General features: G+C 44.2%; 2 long non-coding RNA genes across 4 annotated transcripts in view; both read left to right on the top strand.

Moving 5' to 3' along the window:
* The window catches only part of LOC308467097, a 31,293-nt gene extending 19,678 nt beyond the window's left edge, over positions 1-11,615 (top strand). For 2 of the 3 annotated variants that reach the window (XR_013981129.1, XR_013981131.1), the window contains one exon: positions 8,569-11,615. This is a non-coding gene — a long non-coding RNA (uncharacterized lncRNA). The remainder of the gene's footprint in view (positions 1-8,568) is intronic. The other variant, XR_013981130.1, reaches the window with a different exon arrangement.
* Positions 1-21,691, top strand: part of LOC308467101 — a 175,658-nt gene that overhangs the window by 70,410 nt on the left and 83,557 nt on the right. The gene's annotated exons all lie outside the window — the stretch shown is intronic.

Raw genomic sequence — 21,691 nt, 5'->3', positions numbered from 1 at the left:
ACTCATCCCCCACCACCACTTTCTGGACACAGCCCAGGAGGAAGTAGCAGAACCACTGTATAACAGTGCCCTCAGCTCCCAGCTCCTCTAGACGGTCCAGAAGGATGTTATGATCGATTGTCGCGACCAAGGCAGTTTCAGTCCCATGATGAGACCTGAATCCCGATTGGAAGGGATCCAAATGGTCTGCATCCTCCAGGCATGCCTGGAGTTGTTCAGCAACCACCCGCTCAATCACCTTGCCCAAGAATGGAAGATTTGAGGCTGGGCGATAGTTGGCCATACTGGCTGGGTCTAAAGATGCATTTTTAAGAAGCGGTTTAATGACCGCCTCTTTCAGCGGGTCTGGGAAGGCTCCCTCACAGAGGGAAGCATTCACCACCCCGCAGAGCCCATTGCCCAGCCCTTCCCGGCTTGCTTTTATTAGCCAGGACGGGCAAGGATCAAGGAGACAGGTGGTTGGTTTCACGCATCCAAGCAACCTGTCCACATTCTCAGGGGTAACGGATTGAAATTGATTCCATGCAACTTGACCAGACAGGGCTCTAGCACTCTCCCGCCCTGACCCTGCTCCCACGGTGGTGTGTACCTCCTTCCGAATATGAGCAACTTTATCTGCATAAAAATTTGAAAAATCGTTGCAGGAGATCTTGGGGTCTTTACAAGGCCCCGGTGGTAAAGGTGGTTCCGTTAAATTGCAAACCACCTGAAAGAGTCTCCTGCTACTATTTTCTGCAGATGCAATAGAGGCGGTGACAGTGGCGTAGCGTGGGGGGTGCAGGGGGGGCCGGCCGCACCGGGCGCAACATCTGGGGGGGGGGCGCTCGCACTCGTAGCTCTCTGCCCCTACCTGGCTCACTCACTCTCTCAACGGGTTAGGGGGCGCAAATTACTTGCCTTGCCCCGGGTGCTGACAACCCACGCTACGCCACTGGGCGGTGAAGAAAGTCTTCTTCGCCGTCGCTATTGCCACTTGGTAGGCTCGACATTGAGCTCTAACCTGTGTCCGGTCCAATTCAGAATGAGTTTTCTGCCACCGGCACTCTAGCCGTCTCAGCGATTGTTTCCTCACCCGCAGCTCCAAAGAAAACCACGGGGCTGTCAGGGCTCCATGCAGTTGGAGAGGGCGCTTCGGAGCCAGACAGTCGATAGCCCTGGTCAACTCCGCATTCCAGCAGGCCACCAGGGAATCAGCTGAAAGGCCATCAACATGGGATAAAGCATGCCCTACCACTCTCTGGAAACCATTTGGCGGGGGCTGACCATCCGCATTGGTCCCACCTCCTTGCAGAGAAGAAGGGTCACGGAGAAGTCCAGTTGCACCAGGAAGTGATCTGACCATGGCACTTCTTTTGTTTCACTTTTACCTAGTGTCATATCACCCACGTCACTAGAGGTGAACACTAGGTCTAAGGCATGTCCGTGACTATGAGTTGGGCCAAACTTATTCAGGGACAGCCCCATGGAGGCCATGCTTTCCACGAAGTCCCAAGCAGCCCCTTGTAAGGTCATGTTGGCATGGATGTTAAAATCCCCTAGGACAACCAAACTAGGTATCTCCAGGAGAACATCCGCCATGACCTGAAGCAGCTCGGGCAGGGAATCCTTGGTGCAGCGGGGAGGTCAGTACACCAAAAGGAATCCTGTACTGCCCCTATTGCCCAGCTTCCAGAACATGCACTCAGAGAACTGGGTCTTTCATATGCGCAGAAGCGCCAAATTGCACCGGTGCCTGTGCAGACGTGGCGCTTCAGGATGCGAACGCTGTGGGTTGCGGACGTGCCTCAGTCACGGGTTATGTCTGCAACCCGAGGTTCCACTGTACCAATTTTGTTTTAGGGCTTAATTTGCAGTAAATTTTATTCCTTTATTCATAATTGTTCTCACTGTTCTACTGTGAACTGCTCTTAAAATTTGTGCATCCATTTTGTCATATAAGGTTTTGCTTGTTCAGGCTTGGTGTCATATTTGAGTAATAGTTTATAAATTTTACCCAGAAGGTAGAACTCTGTTATGATGGACTCAAATTCTATCTTTTCACTGATTTAAATGTTTGCCATACAGTCTTTCTTGAATCTGGATATTAGTTGACAGTATGTAAGCAGTTTCATATTTTTTCTCCTCTTTAATACTTTGGCATGTATTTGATCTGTTCTTGAAGATGAACCATATCTTGGTACAATATATACCGTATTTTTCACTCTATAGGACGCGCCGGACCATAGGACGCACCGAACCATAGGAGGGGGAGAACAGGGAGAAAAAAATTCTCCCCCTCTCCGCTCAGCGCCCCTTCAGCGAAGCGGGATGAGAAACGGAGCCCGTTCCATTTCTCCTCCAGCTTCACTGAAGGGGCGCTGCGCAGAGAGGAAAAATTGTGCAGTGCCTCTCCAGCGAAGCAAAGCCTGGAGAGCAAGAGGGATCGGTGTGCACCGACCCCTCTCGTTCTCCAGGCTTCAGGCGGCCTTCGGAGATCAGCGGGAACTTGCGCTGCGCTCCAAAGGCTTCAGACGGCTATCCCTGAAGCCTGGACAGCGAGAGGGGTCGGTGCGCACCGACCCCTCTTGCTCTCCAGGCTTCAGCGAAAGCAACGCGTAGCCTCTGGAGCGGAGGGAGGGCTCCCTCTGCGCTTCGGAGGCTTCGTGTTGCTATCGCTGAAGCCAAGGAGCCTGCATTCACTCCATAGGACGCACACACATTTCCCCTTAATTTTTGGAGGGTAAAAAGTGTGTCCTATAGAGCAAAAAATATGGTAGTCATATATTCTCCTATCGGCTCTAATAATAATATTGCAGTGGTGACATTAACAGTGCAGGTAAGGGGATTTTTGTGATTTTTGTAGTGCAACTCATGATTTTTGTGGTGCAGGCTGTGCCCGTGGCTATGATGTGTGATTTGACGGTGAGCTTGGGGAGCCCCAATGTGAAAAGAATGAGGATCCTTGAGGATCCGTGCTTTGAAACCACGTTGTTGGGAAAAAGCACCAAGGCAAAAGCCAGCTCCAGATGGCTGGAATGCAAAACAGGATGTTATGGTTTGCAGATGTACTGTTGGAGAAAAGGTGGAGCCTATTCTCTGTACTGAGCACCGGATGTTAGCTCAGTGTGTCATCTGACCTGTGCTGGAAGTGCAGGGGTGGAGAGTGTGACTCTTCTAATGGAGACTGAAGGGTGCAGTCACATTTCTATGTACTGCTGAGTGACAGGAATAAAACATGTAGAAAGGACTCCTGTCTGTCTCATTTCTCCTCCCTGGGAGAATGCAGGGAGGGAGAGAAGCAGAGAAGCAGAGGGTGTGTTTTCCTCACATCTAATGAGGGAAATCGCCGGTTTATGACCTAGCCTGCCGGGAGACGCAGCGGAGAGGTCATCAAGTATCTCACTCAGTTGCCCGGGGGAGGCCAGTTTACCTCTGACTGTGAGCTGAGATACTAACAATGTGGCAGCCTTCGGATGGTTGCGATTCATCGGACATCTGCATGAGAGGCTGGTGGATTGTCCTCCTCTGCTCCAAGGAGGAAGAGAAGCGTCTGAAAGAAGCCAGAGGCTCAACAGACAGCTGGTGGAAAGAAGAGGTGTTTTCCAGAGCAACAAAGCTCAAGGTATGCTGCATTTCGGGCTAAAAGTGTGAACGCAGTCTGATTAATTCACTGGTTCACGGAGCTGCATTTCAATGCAAACAAGAGCTCTGGGAGGAAGAGGCCTGCAGCTTCGAAGGCTGAAGCCTGCATTCCACAAATTCTTGTGGTTGATAAACTGTCCTATTGGAATGCATTGTTGCTAAGTAACGGAAAGTTGGAAAGTTACTGGCAAAGGGGCTGGACTGTGAGTGTGAGCCTGGGAAAGCGAAACAAAACCAGAGAGTGTTTTGGCTACAAGTTTACGTGCCCTTGGAAGGGACTTTCCATAGCAGCCAGAGTTTAGCTGCCAGGTGCAAAAGAGCGTAAACAACTTGCAGTTTGCCTGTGTGAGAAAGGAAAAAACAACTGTTGGATTTTACAGCTTGTTTGACAGTGTGAGCTGGAGGCTTGGCTTCAAGATGGATGCCAAGAAAGGGGGAGGTCTGCCTTACCCACCTCCCTTAACCAATGACAATTATTCATCTTGGTCTGTAAAGATGAAGGCCCTGCTGCAGAATCAGAGGCTTTTTGATGTAATTGAAAACCCCATCCCTGCAGCACCAACCAGAGGTTGGGAGTCACAGAATGTAAGGGCCAGGACTGCTATAATTCTGTGTGTCTCAGATGATCAGTTGGTGCATGTTCAGCATTTAGAAAATGCGAAAGAGGTTTGGGACACGCTGCGTACAACGCATCAGAGAGATGCTGGTTCTTCAGCGTTGCTGTATTTTGAGAAATTGACCAACCTGAGACTTGCGCCTGATGGAGATGTTCAAGCGCACCTGACAGAAATGAAGTTTCTGCGTCAACAGATGGTGGAACGCAATTTCCGTCTTCAGGAGGAAGTGTTTTGCTTCATGATGATAAACAGCCTTAACCGCACCTACAAGGTTGTTGCCAGTCAGCTTGGTTCCCTACCGGCCGCGCAGCTGACCGCGGAGAGAGTGTGTGCTGTGGTCCTGAATGAACACGACAGACTTGCTGCACTGGAAGTGAAAGACAGGGGGAGGGAAGAACAGAGTTCTAATTCCCCCACTGCTGATGCTACTAGGGAGCATGGAGTAGCATTGAGTGCTGTCCGATGCTACAATTGTGGACAGACTGGGCATCTACAGCGAAACTGTAAGAAGCCGCGCCAGTCAAGAAGAGCAAAGAGCAGCTCTACGAAGCCTGAGGCGTCAGGCAAAAGCCGTTCCAAGTGCCAGGTGAAACCTGCAAAGGCTATGATGGCGAAAGGAACCACGCCAGATGTTGGGAACTCGTTCATAATTGACATGGGCGCGACGGTTCATATATGCCCGCACAGACAACTGTTTACGACGTTGAAGAAGCAAAACTTCGCTGTGAAACAGGCCAACGGTCAAGAGTTGGAAGCGACCGGAATTGGAACTGTGTATCTTGAGAGTCTGAACTTGACTATAAGTGATGTTTACCTGGTTCCAGAACTGAGATTTAATCTGCTGAGTGTGTCGCAGATTGCAAAGAAAGGACTGAAACTGACCTATGATGCTAAAAGCTGCAAGATCTACAAAGACGGAGAACTATTTCTTACTGCCAAAGAGAAAGATGGACTGTATTTGTTGACTTTTGATCAAAGTGATTACATGAAATGTAATTCTTCTGTTTCTAACGAAATCTCTCTTGCAGGTGTGACCAGTGTGAGCACCAGGAAGCTGACCAAGAAGGTCGACAGAGCATTTCAGCGGGTGTATGCTGATGTGATTGGTCCTCTAGAACCATCTAGAGGCAGTGCAAAGTATTACCTTTTGTGTGTGGATTGTTTCACTAATTATTCTTGGGTTTATTTGATGGAGAAACCGCAAGAAACTTTAGAAAAGTTTCAGGAGTTTTGTGACAAGGTTAAAAATATGCATGATGCTAACATTGATTGTCTTTTCACAGATGAGAAGCAAATTTTTCTGTTACAGAAGTTTCAGAAGTTCCTGGAAGGAGAAGGAATAGACCACAAAGTTGCTGTTTCGACCGAAGCGTGGAACAGGGGGGTCTGTGTAAGAGTGAACAAAGAACTGCAAAAGGGGATGCATGCGCAATTGCTGAGTTCACATTTGCCACATGAATATTGGGCGGAGTCTCTAGCGTCCTATCTTCATGTGTGGGTGAGAAAGGTCTCAACAGAGTTGGGATGTTCTCCTTTTGAGAAGCTGTTCAATAGAAAACCTTCTGTTGCCTATTTTAAGGTTTTCGGGTCCCATGTGAGAACAGAAGCTCCAGGTGGAGTAAAGAATGCCAGAGGCATTTTTGTGGGATATGAAAAGGGTCTCTACAGAGTAATTTTGTCTGAATCTGGTCAGGTGATTCTCACAAAGTTCCTAGAGAGTGCTCCAGAGCAAGAGCGGGTTGTAGAACACACATTTCCCACAGGAAACGATTCAGATGATGATGATGATTTTTCTGATGTCACAGATTACAGTGGTACTGATGATGATGACAGTAATAGCTCAGAGAGTTCAGTTGTAACAGTCATTGAGAGAAAATCTCACACAATGGATAGACCTTCACAGATGAAGGAAGAACCACTGATTGCTACTGGTTCTCAACAGAGTCCAAAGGTTGAACCAGTGAGCACAGAGGATCAGAACCTCATACGCAGGTCTGAGAGAGTTACAAAGGGTGTACCACCAAAGAGGTACTCAAAAGAGTTTGCTAACTTAGCCGTTGCATGTGTTGCTATTGTTAACAACTCAAAGCAGGTTAAAGCAGTGTCTAAGTCAGAGACAAAGACACAACAGAGAGTAGCTAGCCAAGGTAATGCAGAAGCACTCATTCCTTGGAAGCCAGACAACCAGAGAGGTACACTGGTGAAACCAGTGGTGGGGAGTTCCAAGGGTGGAACTGAAACAACAGGGGACTGTTATATGTATAACAACTGTTTGTTTTCTTCTCTGGATCATGTTTTGCCAATTGATGCTTTTGGGGGAGGTTGTTGGGAAAAAGCACCAAGGCAAAAGCCAGCTCCAGATGGCTGGAATGCAAACAGGATGTTATGGTTTGCAGATGTACTGTTGGAGAAAAGGTGGAGCCTATTCTCTGTACTGAGCACCGGATGTTAGCTCAGTGTGTCATCTGACCTGTGCTGGAAGTGCAGGGGTGGAGAGTGTGACTCTTCTAATGGAGACTGAAGGGTGCAGTCACATTTCTATGTACTGCTGAGTGACAGGAATAAAACATGTAGAAAGGACTCCTGTCTGTCTCATTTCTCCTCCCTGGGAGAATGCAGGGAGGGAGAGAAGCAGAGAAGCAGAGGGTGTGTTTTCCTCACATCTAATGAGGGAAATCGCCGGTTTATGACCTAGCCTGCCGGGAGACGCAGCGGAGAGGTCATCAAGTATCTCACTCAGTTGCCCGGGGGAGGCCAGTTTACCTCTGACTGTGAGCTGAGATACTAACAGTTTTTGGGCCATGGCGTTGCCAGGAAGCCGTGGATCCATGATTTTTATGGTGCAGGCTCTGCTCCTGGCTATGACGTGTGATTTGACAGTGAGTTTGGGTTGGCCCAATGCAAAAAGCATGAGGATCCGTGCTTCGAAACCACGTTTTTGGGCCATGGTGTGGCCAGGAAGCCGTGGATCTCAGTTTTTTGTGGCGCAGGCTGTGCCCCTGGCCATGTGTGAATTGATGGTGAATTTGGGCTGATCTAGTGCAAAAAGAGTGAGGATCCATGAGGATCCATGCTTCAAAACCACGTTTCTTGGCCACGGTATGACCAGGAAGCCGTGGATCCATGATTTTTGTGGCGCAGGCTGTGCCCCTGGCTATGACATGTGATCTGACGGTGAGTTTGGGTTGGCCCAATGCGAAAAGCGTGAGGATCCATGAGGATCCATGCTTCAAAACCACGTTTTTGGGCCGTGTTATGACCAGGAAGCTGTGGATCCTAGTTTTCTGTGGTGCAAGTTGTATCCCTGGACATGATGTGTGATTTGACAGTGAGTTTGGGCTGGCCCAATGCAAAAAGCGTAAGGATCCATGAGGATCCGTGCTTCAAAACCACGTCTTTGGGCCATGCCGTTGCCAGATAACCGTGGATCTGAGTTTTCTGTGGTGCAGGCTGTGCCCCTGGACATGATGTGTGATTTGACAGTGAGTTTGGGGTGGCCCAATGTAAAAAGCGTGAAGATCCATGAGGATCCATGCTTCAAAACCACGTTTTTGGGCCACGGTATGGCCAGGAAGCTGTGGATCCGTGATTTTTGTGGTGCAGGCTGTGCCCCTGGCCATGATGTTTGATCTGATAGTGACTTTGGGCTGGTCTTGTGCAAAAATCATGAGGATCCATGAGGATCCATGCTTCAAAACCACGTTTTTGGGCCACGGTATGGCCAGGAAGCCGTGGATCCGTGATTTTTGTGGTGCAGGCTGTGCCCCTGGACATGATGTGTAATTTGATGGTGAGCTTGAGCCGATCTAGTGCAAAAATCATGAGGATTCATGAGGATCCGTGTTTTTTAGCCATGTTTTTGCGGCATTGCGGCACCACGAAACAGTGGATGCGTGATTTTTTTGGTTCTGCCTACAGACTAAGATGTGGTCTACTGTATCATGGTGTTTTTATTTTGTTTCAATATAAAAATCATATGAATTCATGAGGATCCGTGCCTCAGATCCATGTTTTTGTGTTGCTGCAGCGCGGCAAAGTGTTGGATCCACGTTTTGTATAGTCCAGTTTGTAGGCGTGCCTTCTAGGTGTGATTTGACACTGCATTTGTTGGAGTTATTTTTAAAAAAGTGGAGGATCCATGAGGATCCGTGTAGATCCGCCTTTTACCCAGACCCATGTTTTTCATCCACGTTTTGGAGGTGATACGGTTTATAATAGCTTTTAGAGAGAAATGCTACTTTTTCTATATAAAAAAGAAGAAAAAGCTAGAGCAGGATCTAACAAGAGAAGGGAGAAATGCAAACAAAACGATGTGATTTTTTTAAAAAAGGAAAGCAATACAAAAGCAGACTAAAGAACAATAGGACGCAGGCAAATGAGGATAATATCCTGGTCACTTGGAAGTGTTCTGCCCAAAGGGGACCCTTTAAAAGGCAAGAGGCAAATGATGGCTTTTACTTATTTATTTAAAAATATTTATATACCACCATATTAAAAATCATAATGCTTTACAACAATATCAATATGTACTAAAACACTACACTAAACTTTAAAATCAGAGAACATCAGTTATTACAGAAAGATGATTTTTGAACTGCTTGCATAAGCTTGGTGGCACAGACAGGTTTTCAGCAGACATTCACAGGTATAAACAGGAGGCACCTGCCCAATCTCTGCTGGCCGAGCGATGGGCGTTCCCACAGGACTGGGATGAGGGCACTAAGGGTCAGTTTCTTGTCGCCAACTTGGGGGAAGACCAATAACTTTTCTGAAGATGATCTCAGGGATTGAGCTGGGACATAAGGGTTCAGGTGGTCCCGAAGGGCTTTGTAAATTAAGAACAAGGTCTTTGCAGCTGGCTGTATAGGCGATAGACAGCCAGTGCAGATGTTTTAGCAGCAGTTTAGCTATGTGCTCCCATCAGCAGTCTAGCCACCACATTCTGCGTCAACTAGAGCTTCTAGACTAGCTTCAAGGAGAATGCATTGCAGTAATCCAGTCTCAGTGCATGGACTATATTCCGGTCCAGGAACAGCTGTAGCAGGTGAACCTGACAGACTCTGCCACAGAGGACACTTAGGCATCTAGTGACAGAGATGTATTTGTGAGTACCCAGAAGCTGCAGACCTGCTCCTTCCAAGGGAGTGCCACCCTGCTGAAAAGAGGCAATGCTGTGGATGGGTCTTAATAGGTAGGAGAGGATATCTTAAATGCAGTTTATCTCTCCAGGCACCCACATGCACGGGTTCTTTTGCTTCCCAATCAAGAAGGAGGTCGTACATGCTGGATAGAATTTTTCCTTTTGCTAGTATTAACTTCTCTTCCAATTTTGATATTTCTTTGGAGAATCCTTTTTGTCTATCCTTACCCAATCGTTCAGTAATTTGAAAATATTGGAGCCAATCATTTAAGTGCATTCAGATGTCTTCAATTTTTTTCAATTTTAATTTATCATCTTCCTCTTTTGTATGTTGCCCAAACATTTTTCTTTTTTCTTCACAGTCATGGCTTCTACCGGTGAGGTCCACCAGGGAGTTTTTGGTTCTAACAAGTCTATATTTAAGCCATATTTTGTACAATGATTTTGGAATTATATGGTCTAAGAATCTCCTGTGCACCTTTACCTCATCATATACCAGATAGGCATGCCAACCAAAACACGTACCTACACCTTCTAGATCCAACAGATCTTTATCTTTTAAGTCATCCATTCTCTGATCCAAGTTAGAGCTGCCGCTGCATGATACAACTCCAAATCAGGCAAAGCCAAGCCCCACCCCCTCATTTCTGTCTATAATAATTTTATGCTTTATTCTGGGCTTTTCCCCTTTCCATATGAATTTTGCTATGTCTTTCCTCCAATTTTTAAAACAATCCATACCTCCCAGAATAGGTATCATTTGGAATAGAAAAATCATTCTAGGTAGGATGTTCATTTTTACTACCAATATTTTGCCCCAGAAGGAGAGATGAAGCTTGCTCCAGATTTCTAAATTTCTTTTCACGTCATTCCACATTTTGACATAATTGTCCTGAAACAGATTAATGTGTTTTGATGTTAATCAGATGCCTAGGTATTTCACTTTTTTCTTTATTTCTAATCCCGTAGTTTCCTGTAATTCTTTTTGTTCATCTATTCCCATGTTCTTGACTAACAAGTTTATTTCCTTATAATTGATTTTAAAGCCAGCTAATTGTCCAAATTCGTTAATAGATTCTATTGCTTTTGGGATACAATCCTTAGGGTTTTCTGTTGTTATTAGTAAATCACCTGCAAGAAGAAGAAGGAAAGTTTGGATTTGATATCCCACTTTATCACTACCCGAAGGAGTCTCAAAGCGACCAACATTCTCCTTTCCCTTCGTCCCCCACAACAAACACTCTGTGAGGTGAGTGGGGCTGAGAGACTTCAGAGAAGTGTGACTGGCCCAAGGTCACCCAGCAGCTGCAGGTGGAGGAGCAGAGACATGAACTGCAAAAGTTCTTACTTTATAATTCCCCCCACTACAATCCCTTTTATTGTTTCCTCTTTTCTGATCTTATTCATTAAAATTTCCAATGCCAAAATAAATAATAATGGGGGCAGAGGGCATCCCTATCTTGTTCCTTTTGAAATTTCAATATTTCCTGAGATCATACCATTTATTATCAGTCTAGCCCTTTGTTTATGATATATTGCTTCAATACATTTCTCAATTTTTTCCTCCCATACGCATTAAATTAATCTGTTTCTTTAGGAAATACCAGGATGCATTATCAAAAGCTTTTTCTGCGTCCACGAACATCAGAGCCACTATTTAACAATTCTAAATTCAAGATATTCTAATATGTTAATAATGTTCCTGATGTTATTCTGTATTTGTTTTCCTGGTAAGTAGCTGGCCTGATTTTCATGAATTATATCTTTCAATATATGTTTGAGTCTTTCTGCCAATATGTCAGCAAATAACTTATAGTCACAATTCAATAGAGATATTGAATTATACCCACTTTTCTCTTTTCCATCTCATTGCAGTGAGGCTATAGAAGTCCTGAAGACAGTAATGGGTAATGGACTGGATGCGGGTAAACAAACTGAATATTAATTCAGACAAGACAAATGTTAGTAGAGCTAACCTTGGAACAGAGGTTCAACCAGTATTGGGTGGGAATAACACTCCCCTTGCAAATGCAGATTTGTAGCATGGGGATTTTGCTGAACTTGGATATTTAGGTATCTACTGTGGCCAACTATTGTATTTATTGTTGGAAAATTCTTTTTAAAAATTGTGCTTATTATTTCAACGTACCTTGTTAGCTGCCATGGGCTCATTGAGGAAAGGTGGGGTATAAATGTTTTAAATACAGTACATAAATAAATAAATAGCAGAATCCTTACTGTTCTTTATTTTTCTGCTAGGGAATGAAACCTTTAGAATTTTAACCCATAAGCTGAATGGGGATGTTCTTATTTTGACCTGTCAAAATATGTCTGCCTTCTCAGTAAGCACTTGTGAAATTGTCCTACTACACTCAGGATCTTTGCACTGTCAACAACAGGCAAATTAAATGAGAGGCGAACAGGGAACAGATGGAGAAAGTATTTTGTTTTATATTTGATGTGGGGTTTTTTACTTCCTAGTAGCAAGCTTGCCGTTACGAATCCTCTGCCAAGATTGTAAGCTGTAAATAGTTCAGTGATAGTGAATTATAAAAAGGCTTCTGGTGGCATCATGAGTCCGCTCTGTGACTAACACATGTTCATAAAGTCCTGTGGGTTCTCACTTTGGAGGTCAGGCCAGAGGGCATAGTGAATAATCTCTCTCTTTCTCTCGCTTTTTATAGCCAAACACAAGGGAAATGGCTTAGTATTAGATTCTGACAGGCCCTGGGACTGTATTTTCATCCAGCCATCCAGCCTCAAACTACACAGCAATTGTATCAAGGGACAAAGGCTCTTGCAAAGCCACGCATGCAATGAGTCACCCAAAATCACTCTAGACTTCACCCAAGAAAAAAATTAATCAAGGCAAACACTCAGTTACACATCACAAACCAAATTCAAATGGTCCTGTTATTTTCTATAGACTGTGCACTGAAGAAATTATACCAGATTACATATTTCAAAGGAAACCATTAGCTTGATGTTATCTGAATGACATCAGAGTCCCGGGGAGGGCAGTCTCCATTCATGCAGTATTGAGTTCTGAGCAACTCAATACTGTACATCCCTGCAAGGCTGCCAGTTCTTACTTGCCACAGGTCGTAGGTGAGTGGCGATTTATAAGCCAAAACTAGTAAATAAGTTCCCTGTTCCAACAGTCTCAAGTCTTTGCGCATGCTATGGGTGGGGGTGAGGTTTAGGGGCAAGGGAGCCAGGCTGGCCATGAACTTCTATCTGAATGTGATAAATAATAATAATAATAATGTTGGAGAGACTGGAGAGTCCAAGATGGCGACGGCTTGGCAGGCAGGCTTCGGAGCTCCGCAGATAACAGGACTGTAGTTGGCGTTCACTGCCACCCAGGGAAGTAGTTTTTCCTTTTTTACTTCTCTACTTTTTAACTTACTGAGATTCTGGCAGCACCTTCTTGTCTATGCTGTGGGAGACATCCTGGGCAAGTTCTGTGAAGCATCCTGGGCAGGCCGCCAGCTGCTAGCTATTAACCGCCAACTCCCTTCTATACCTTGTTCCTGAAACTCCTGGCAGCCTCCACACAGAGAAGCTCTTAAATTGAACAAACTGAGCACTTTCTATTCTTTTCTCTCTTTTTTGGTTGGGGAAACCTCTCTTTGTTTACTCCCCACGGTGACGCTATGCCTGCTAGTAAACGCCACAGGGACCCAGAGGATGTAGCTCTCTCACCGGTTCCCAAACAAACTAAATAGAGGACTTTTTTAACAAATCTGCTTTTACAGTTCCAACAAAAAACCGGTTTTCTCCTCTTGAAGATGATTGTGTGTGTGGGGAGAGTATTCAAGGTGAGAGCGTGGAACTGGATCCAGCAATGGGGCAAGCTGATCCTGTGCTCCTCAGAGAGGAAGGAATAACAAGTAGGGAGAGCACCCAATTAACTCTAATTGCAAGAACGGTTGAGCATATCTTCCAGCAAATTAGAGGTATTGCCTCTCAAATAACCCAGTTATCCAAAGAGGTCCACAGTTTATCAGTTAATAACAAGCAGGCATCAACAGAACACCATCGTACCAAAGGAAATTGGCGACGACAAGAGCAGACCCCTAAGCTCAACATAGAACGTGCAGAGGCTCTTAAAACAAACTCTTCTTATTTAATCTTCCAACCAAAAAAGATCTGCATGACAATTTGTGGAAGGCCAGATCAAACTCCTAGCTGGAAAGGTGCCCAGCGTTCCAAACGACATTTATCAGACTTACTTGGCATGGGACTTACAGAGATCGACCTCATTAAGACTGAACTCTTAAGTACCACAAATCAAAGCCAAAAAATTATGTTAACTTTTTCCTCTACTAGACTGCCCTCACTGATTCACAAACTGAAATTCAGATTGTCAAGCAGAGGAGTTTTTCCAACCCGGGTATTTCGCAATTCTATTGTTGCACCCTTATGTAAGATGAGGGCTGCTGCTTCAGAGGGGCTCACAAAACCAAAGCCTGGACCCCCAATGGAAGTAATAACATCACAAAAAAACTTGGCAGGTGGGGAGGAAACAGACATGCCTGAGTTGAATCTGCAGGATCATGCCCAACATCAAAATAACCAGGTGAGCCAAAAGGAACAGCCGATTCCTCTAGACAATGATCTTCAGGAATCTGAGCACTCTGTAAATCCTTTGGAAGAGGATTTTCTCAGCTCCTTTAGGAATCTCCCTCAGGAAGAGCAACAAACAGTTATCATAGAATCATAGAATCATAGAGTTGGAAGAGACCACAAGGGCCATCGAGTCCAACCCCCTGCCAAGCAGGAAACACCATCAGAGCACTCCTGACATATGGTTGTCAAGCCTCTGCTTAAAGACCTCCAAAGAAGGAGACTCCACCACACTCCTTGGCAGCAAATTCCACTGTCGAACAGCTCTTACTGTCAGGAAGTTCTTCCTAATGTTTAGGTGGAATCTTCTTTCTTGTAGTTTGGATCCATTGCTCCGTGTCCGCTTCTCTGGAGCAGCAGAAAACAACCTTTCTCCCTCCTCTATGTGACATCCTTTTATATATTAGAACATGGCTATCATAGCACCCCTTAACCTCCTCTTCTCCAGGCTAAACATGCCCAGCTCTCTTAGAGGCTTGATCTTATGAGCCAGACATTGAAAGAGATTAAAGAACCGGAGGCAGAGATTGATAATAGATCCAATGGCCACAACAGAATGATAACTATAGAACCACCGGAGTATTGGACAAAGATGAGATATTTAGAAGAGGAGGAGTCAGGAAATACACCCAAGAAATCCCCATTGGCAAACAATTTGCAAAGAAAAGGCCCAGTGATTACAAATGTGAGCACTTTATGTACGACGACTGAAATAATCGAACATCTGGATTATTCCACTAGCATTAGCAATAACCTGTTGCCTCAAAAACTGGTAAACTCCGAGAGCACATCGGCCAACAATTGACTAAGAATAAATCATTGTAAAACAATTAAACTTCTCTCATGGAATGTAACAGGGTGGACGAACAAGATCCAAGACAGTGATTTCTGTTCTTATCTACAAACACATGATATCATCTTTCTTCAAGAAACCTGGGCAAAAGAGGGCACTATGGTTGAATTACAGGGTTTTACAAGTTACACTCAACCAGCTCTTAAAACTGTAAAGTATGGAAGGCCTAGTGGGGGGCTGGCGGTGCTGGTGTCAACCTCTCTTAATGTATCAATTCAACAGTGTCCCTCGTTGTCCACCCGTAATTTTTTAGTGTTGTCCCTTTCTGGTAGTCTCCTGAAAAATACTTATTGCATATGTGTGTATATACCTCCAGTAAAGTCTTGTGGGGAACTGAGATCATATTGGGATAAACTTGATCAACTACTCGAAAGTATAGACTCTCTGTCACCTAACCCTTGGTTTATCTTGGGAGGTGACTTCAATGCCCGGATCGGCCTTGTTTCCCCACAAAATACAATATTATCTGGTCTAAACTTGGAGGACGAACCTGAAATCTGTCAGAGGGCAGCAATGGACACCACCCCTAATCGCGCTGGGAAACATCTTTGTGAACTTATAATAAAGCATAACCTTTTGTTATGCAATGGGCACGGTCAAGGGGATCAAGAGGGTTATTTTACTTTTATCTCCCTCAGAGGATTTACTAGCACCATAGATTATATCCTAACATCTAATAATGTGCCAGTTAACCGAGATACCTTCAGGATAATTCCCAGAGCTGAAAGTGACCACTTTCCACTTGAGTTATCTCTGACATTATTCTTTTCTCCTGCCTTTCCTAAATTATTGGATGAAACAGAATATCTGATACTTGGAAATAGAAGTTTAAAATGGAATGCACAGGTCCAAGAAAAAATGATTCAGATCCTGGATTCCCATGAATTTGCTCTATTAAAGGGGGAAATGTTGTTAGAAACAGGAAACGTAATTGGACTTTATGAGAACATAATCAACCGAATGCGCCCACTGATGACCACAGCTAGTGTGATAAAAAACAAAAAGTTTAAGAGACAGACTTGGTTTGATAAGGAATGTCAGAATAGCAAAAAATGCCTAGCTAGGGTACTTAGAAAATTGAAGTTAAAACAGGATAAGCACAATCTTGCCCTACAAGCTGAGCTAGCCCAGTTACGAAACAACTATAAATTATTACTTAAAAGCAAGAAACAAATATATTATGAACAACAGTGGAAAGAATTGGGAGATGCAGCACTTCAGAAGGACTCACGGAAATTTTGGCATCTGGTTGCCCAAGGCACCAATGGGCTGGGCTACTCGTTAGAAGCATCTGTCCAAGGAAAGGATTGGGTGACATATTTTACAGAAATATATCGCCCCTGTCCTGACCTACCCCCACAAGTTCTGATATACTCAGTTATCAGAACTGCCAGAATGGCCAGAAGTCACGCCCAATCAGATTAAGAGGCTAATCGCAAGCCAACTAGCTAATAAAGCTCCAGGAGAAGACATGATCCCAATGGAGATCTATAAGATAAGACCTGATTTCTGGTCACCCATTTTTGCAAAATTGTTTTCATACATTAACAGCTCAGGTCATATACCTGAAGGGTGGAAGTTGAGTATAATTGCCCCAATATATAAAAAGGGCGATAAGAAAAACCCTGCCAATTATAGACCCATTAGTTTGTTAGATGTAGCCTCCAAACTATATGCCAGGCTCCTTCTTGGGAGACTAGAAGAATGGGCAGATACAAATAAGGTGATATCTGAAGTCCAGGCAGGTTTCCAAAGAGGGAAATCCACATTGGACCAGTGCTTTGTGCTGAACTTTCTGCTATGTAAATACATCCATAATTTGAAGCAAAAATTATATGTTGCTTTTATCGATCTAAAGTCAGCTTTTGATACGGTCCCAAGACACGCATTGTGGCAAAAATTGGAAAAGACAAATATAGACCTCCGTCTATTATTTCTCATCAAAACATTATATACTGACACATCAATACAAGTAAAGGTGGATCTGGCTGGCCATCTCACCACTAGAATTAAGACCACTACTGGAGTCAAACAGGGATGCATTTTGGCACCTTTCCTGTTCAATTTTTATATTAATGACATGGTTAAAGAACTGGAGGGCCTACAGTTTGCCCCTGTCACAATTCTCGACCAAAAACTCTCAGTTTTAATGTATGCTGATGACCTAGTACTTGTATCTAGAACCCAGGTGGGCCTGAGACGGCTGCTTGCAAAATTAAGTTCATATTGCACGAGGAATGCTTTATTTATAAACTATGATAAGACGCAGGTCATTGTATTTGGGAAGCGTTCTAAAAAGCATGTTTGGCACCTGGATGAACACATCATAAACCAAGTAAATACGTTTAAATATCTGGGATTGATTTATTCAGAAACGGCCTCTTGGAATACACAGCTATCCAATATTAAATTGCAAGCCTTTAAATCAGCAAAAGCCATTCTGAAATTCGCTGCATGTAAAGGTGGAAATCTGGTGAACCCAGCTCTATCTGTGTATAAAGCAAAAACAATGGCCCAGATTTTATATGGTGCAGAGGTTTGGGGTACCTCAAATGTCTCCGGTCTGGAACCCCCACAGAATTATTTTTTAAGAGTTCTTTTAGGTTTACCCAAAGACGTGCAATCCGCCATGGTCAGGTTGGAAACTCGCATGTTGAGCATAGAGAGCCAAATAGATAAAAGAATTCTCTGTTACTGGTTTAGAGTTCAACAGATGGACAACACTAGGCTACCAAAAAAATGCCTGATTGAGCTCTCAAATGGATTACCCCTTAAAAACTGGGTACATCATGCTGCCCAACTGATGGGCAAATATGACCTCTCAGTGACTGAGATTAAAGAACTCCCCTTATATTCACAGAAAAATATTTTTAAACGAACCATAAGGGCAGTGGCAACTAAAAACGATCTAAACTCTATGTGCACATCTACATGCGCCCCATTGTATTTTAAACTTAGAGAGGTCAATGAACACATATCTTATTTTAATGAATTGACTTTTGCACAGCTTCGAAAAGCTTTTACAGAGCTACGACTAAATACAATAAGCTCTGCTTATAGAGATGGGAGACATAGAGGCATAGCAAAAAACGAATGTGTTTGCATTAGGGGATGTTCTGAAGTAGAGGACCTTATGCATTATATCTTGCACTGTCCGTTATATAATGATGCAAGAAAAAGATTTTTGGTACCTATAATGACAGGATCCCCTGGCCAGAACCCCCTTGATATGATGTTATATCTCCTTGCAGACACAGATAAGTATGTGACCTGGCGGGTAGCACTTTTTGCAACTGCTGCTAGGAAAATTAGAGCAAATTATATAGCCAAGGTAGCCATTAACTGTAAAGGAGATGAATTTATTTGATCCTATCTATCTACCTCAGGCTATGCTCTATCTTTGTCACCAAACTCTGAGTATAAATTGCACACTGTATTAATTGATATTGTTTTTAACATTAGTGACCATGTGATGATTTTAGCTTATGAATTTTATTGTTTAATGTTTTTATTTGTACATTGGGGTACTTTTATAGCTTTGTTTAGCGTATGTAATGTTTTAGAATCATAGAATCATAGAATCATAGAGCTGGAAGAGACCACAAGGGCCATCGAGTCCAACCCCTGCCAAGCAGGAAACACCATCAGAGCACTCCTGACATATGGTTGTCAAGCCTCTGCTTTAAGACCTCCAAAGAAGGAGACTCCACCACACTCCTTGGCAGCAAATTCCACTGTCAAACAGCTCTTACTGTCAGGAAGTTCTTCCTAATGTTTAGGTGGAATCTTCTTTCTTGTAGTTTGGATCCATTGCTCCGTGTCCGCTTCTCTGGAGCAGCAGAAAACAACCTTTCTCCCTCCTCTATGTGACATCCTTTTATATATTTGAACATGGCTATCATATCACCCCTTAACCTCCTCTTCTCCAGGCTAAACATGCCCAGCTCCCTTAGCCGTTCCTCATAAGGCATCATTTCCAGGCCTTTGACCATTTTGGTTGCCCTCCTCTGGACACGTTCCAGTTTGTCAGTGTCCTTCTTGAACTGTGGTGCCCAGAACTGGACACAGTACTCCAGGTGAGGTCTGACCAGGGCAGAATACAGTGGCACTATTACTTCCCTTGATCTAGATGCTATACTCCTATTGATGCAGCCCAGAAATGCATTGGCTTTTTTAGCTGCCGCGTCACACTGTTGGCTCATGTCAAGTTTGTGGTCAACCAAGACTCCTAGATCCTTTTCACATGTACTGCTCTCAAGCCAGGTGTCACCCATCTTGTATTTGTGCCTCTCATTTTTTTTGCCCAAGTGCAATACTTTACATTTCTCCCTGTTAAAATTCATCTTGTTTGTTTTGGCCCAGTTCTCTAATCTGTCAAGGTCGTTTTGAAGTGTGATCCTGTCTTCTGGGGTGTTAGCCACCCCTCCCAGTTTGGTGTCATCTGCAAATTTGATCAGGATGCCCTTGAGTCCATCATCCAAGTCGTTGATAAAGATGTTGAATAAGACCGGGCCCAAGACAGAACCCTGTGGCACCCCACTAGTCACTCTTCTTTAATAATATAATATAAATATATTATATATATAATATATAAATGTTTTAAGTCTTTTTTTACCAATTCAGTATATTTTCTTTTAATTGTCAAATAATTCTGTGTACATTGCGGCAGCCTTTGGCTATGTGCAATAAAACTGACTGACTGAGACTAATAACGTAGGTTTAATTAAATACTTTTATACAAACAAACATCTCTGCTTTTCTCCATCTCTTTCTGTATCAGAGTCAGGGTGGCGTCATGCTTATGTAAAAGGGCCACTTACTAAAGCAGGGGGCAAGCCAGAAGAGTAGAAGGTACTATTATTCTTAATCCTTTGTTACCCAAAGGTCTCCAGATGACTTACAACGTATTTAAAACACACTCACACCCATATACAGTGGTACCTCGGGTTACATACGCTTCAGGTTACAGACTCCGCTAACCCAGAAATAGTACCTCGGGTTAAGAACTTTGCTTCAGGATAAGAACAGAAATTGTGCTCTGGCAGCGCAGCAGCAGGAGGCCCCATTAGCTAAAGTGGTGCTTCAGGTTAAGAACAGTTCCAGGTTAAGAACGGACCTCTGGAACGAATTAAGTACTTAACCTGAGGTACCACTGTACATATGTACATATGGTACTTGCATCATATATAAATAGGTTGTAAGTACCATAATAACAGAATTAAACAAACCCCAAAATGGCCACAGGAAGCATTGGTAACACACTGATAACAGGGAAGTACTCTGTTGACCGTGTTGTTGGCATTTGTCTGTCTAGAGAGACAATAGAAGAGTGTGTCATCAGAGATAAATTCAAACTATTGGATAGTTACAGCACCTGCTGTGACTGCAGAGACCGATACGGGAGCGACATGTTTTGTTGCAGCTGGGGCAGATGAAGGTGCCTGGTTTTGCTGTTACAGATGCACCATGGCATTTCATCTCTCAGCTCTCACCCCCAGTGGTCATTTTTCCTCTGGTCACTGCTGTGGATGCACAACCTGACTGTTTCCAGACACTCTGGTCATCTGCAAGGAATTTCCATATGGCAGGATTAATGTTGCCAGCCTTCATGTCACATTTGCAGACATCTTTATAACACAGAGTTGGTCTGCCAGTAGGCCTGGTGCCTGAAGCCAGCGCCCCAAAAAGCACATCCTTTGGGATCCTGCCATCTTACATTCTGTGGACATTACCCAGCATAGACGACTTCCCTTGGTCAGTCTGGCTCAGAGCCTTCAGGAGTTCCTGCAATAAGGTCCAAAAATATGATGGTGGCTGGAATGCGGGCCACTGAGCTTCATTGTACCTGTTATAATTATTTTAACCTGTTTGTTTGTTTAATTCAGTCCCTCTTCATGCCATTCATGCTTTTGTAACCTTTTGGCTAAACTACTGCAACACAGTCTTTGTGTGGCCATCACTAGCAATGATTCAATAGAGTGAGACAGCCCATCTTCTGTTGCCTTCCAGGAATAATTAAAGTTGATGGTTTGGAATTATAAAGCCCTAAAGCAAGGTAGCCAACGTGATGGCCTTCAGATGTTGCTGGACCACAACTCCCATTGTCCCTGATGGTTGGCTGGGCTGACTGGAGACAATGGGAGTTGGAGTTCAACAATATATGGCAGGCACCACAAGTTTATGAATTTATGCCTTCTGAGGGTGTCTGAGCCAGCACACCTGCATGATCTCTAGTTCTCCATACCACTAAGGTGACTAGGTAAAAACAATAATGTTACAAAAGTTGGGTGCCACCCATTCTCTCTGCTGGTTGGTAGCAAGATTCCAGGGGGTTCCAGGTGCTCACCCAGGGTCTGTGATCCTTTGGGGAATCGAGACACATTGGAGACTGTTGTAGCTTTAAGAACTATGGTTTATTCACCTCTTTACACATTCAGTCTGCCTATAGAGAGTCCAGATCTTACAGCTTGGTCATTTCGAGAGGTGCTTGTCCCCCACAGCAGTGCAGCTCTGGAGTCCAAGGCAACTCTCCCAGCCTGCCTTCAGCCAGCCTGCCCAAGATGGATCTCAGTCTCTGACCTCTCCCTTCTTCCCAGCACACCTTGCTCAAAAGACTCTCTTTTTGTGTCACCTCAAACACACACACCAATCCCATGGCAACCTCAGTTTGCCCAGGCCCAAGATTCCTCTCAGATGGGCCATCAAGAGCTTTTGTCATGTTAATGCATCTATCCTGGGTGAGACCCTGACTTGGAAAGTAAGCTTTGCCAGCACTTTTCCATTGGTCTCCAATCTTCCCTTCAATCCTTCAGATAATCAAAATTCTACTAT

The sequence above is a fragment of the Podarcis pityusensis genome, assembly GCF_964106645.2.
Source record: "Podarcis pityusensis genome assembly, chromosome: 17".
In the NCBI taxonomy this organism is placed as follows: Eukaryota; Metazoa; Chordata; class Lepidosauria; order Squamata; family Lacertidae; genus Podarcis; species Podarcis pityusensis.
Note: the sequence above shows the minus strand (reverse complement) of the source record. Positions and strands in the feature narration are given on the sequence as shown.